This window comes from Bos mutus, chromosome 8, assembly GCF_027580195.1.
Source record: "Bos mutus isolate GX-2022 chromosome 8, NWIPB_WYAK_1.1, whole genome shotgun sequence".
NCBI classification, from domain to species: Eukaryota; Metazoa; Chordata; class Mammalia; order Artiodactyla; family Bovidae; genus Bos; species Bos mutus.
The window spans coordinates 109,675,156-109,676,610 of record NC_091624.1 but is presented as its reverse complement, the minus strand read 5'-3'; the positions used below and the strand labels follow the sequence as shown (position 1 = coordinate 109,676,610).

General features: G+C 48.2%; 1 non-coding gene across 1 annotated transcript; it reads right to left on the bottom strand.

Moving 5' to 3' along the window:
• Nucleotides 1–651: 651 nt before the first annotated feature.
• Nucleotides 652–723, bottom strand: TRNAH-AUG (transfer RNA histidin (anticodon AUG)). Its single transcript has one exon. It is a non-coding gene; the product is annotated as a tRNA-His (tRNA).
• Between the last annotated feature and the right edge of the window lie 732 nt (nt 724–1,455).

The window sequence follows — 1,455 nt, the reverse complement described above, 5'->3', positions numbered from 1 at the left end:
TTTTGGCCTTTGAGTGGGATGCTCCAAGAGAAAAACACCAACAGATGACTTGGACAGTATTACCTCAGGGGTTGAGAGATAGATAGTTTGGGTAGGCTCATAGCTGGGATCTCCTAGATCTGGACCTGGGACCTAATGGGCAAATATTACAATACATAGATGACCTACTAATCTGTTCTCCAGATGAGAAAAATGCCCAACAACATGCAATTCAGGTTCTAAGCTTTTTGGCAGAGAGGGGAGATAAAGTCTCCCGTGCTAAGGCACAGATGGTCGAGACAAAGGTCACTTACTTGGGAGTTCAGATTACACACAGGTCCAGGAGGCTGTCCTCTGATTGGGTACAAGGAATCCTCCAGTTGCCCTCCCCCACAACTCGAAAAACAATTGTGAGCTTTCCTGGGGCTAACTGGGTATTGTAGAATCTGGATAACCAACTACGGTCTAATTGCCCAGCCCTTATATAAAAGCTTAAAGGGATGGGATGATTCAATCCCACTGATGTGGAAGGAAGGGGAAGGAAGGGGAAGTCGCTCAGTCGTGTCCGACTCTTTGCAACCCCATGGACTGTAGCCCACCAGGCTCCTCCATCCATGGGATTTTCCAGGCAAGAGTACTGGAGTGGGTTGCTATTTCCTTCTCCAGGGGATCTTCCCCACCCAGGAATTGAACCCGGGTCTCCTGCATCATAGGCAGATGCTTTACCGTCTGAGCCACCAGGGAAGTCTGATGTGGGGAACTCCTCAAAAGAAGGCAGAGGCTACAATAAAACAGGCCTTAACTTAGGCACCTGCCTTGAGGTTGCCAGACCCAGAAAAAGCATTCCAACTTTATGTCCACGAAAAAGAAGGAATAGCCTTGGGAGTGTTCACTCAAATGTTGGGACCTGAGCCCCAGCCTGTAGCTTATTTATCCAAGAGGCTCGACCCAACCACCCAAGGCTGGCCTCCCTGCCTTCGACATCTTGCAGCTATTGCAATCCTGATAGAAGATGCTTTAAAACTCTTTTGGGGGCAAACTATTTTTACCAACCACCAAGTGAAACAACTCAGAAATGGGAGAGGCCCGTTATGGATGTCTGATCAAAGAATCCTCAGATATCAAGTACTGCTGATAGAAAATCCAGGCCTCACTATATCCCCTTGTGAGGTTCTTAACTCAGCCACCCTCCTGCCTCCCCCCGAGGGCTCTCTCCCTTTTCACTCTTGTCTAGAAACCTTGGACCACTGGACAAAACCCCAAGAGGGATTGTCAGAAGATCCTCTGACCAATCCTGAGGAAATCTGGTACACTGATGGAGGCAGCTTTGAATTGGATGGAAAAAAGAAGAGCCGGGTATGCAGTAGTCTCCAATTTTGCTAAGCCTCTGCCACCAGGTACTTCAGCCCAGTTGGCTAAGCTCATAGTCCTGACTCGAGCTTTAGAGCTGGGAAAAGGAAAAAGAGTAGCCATTTA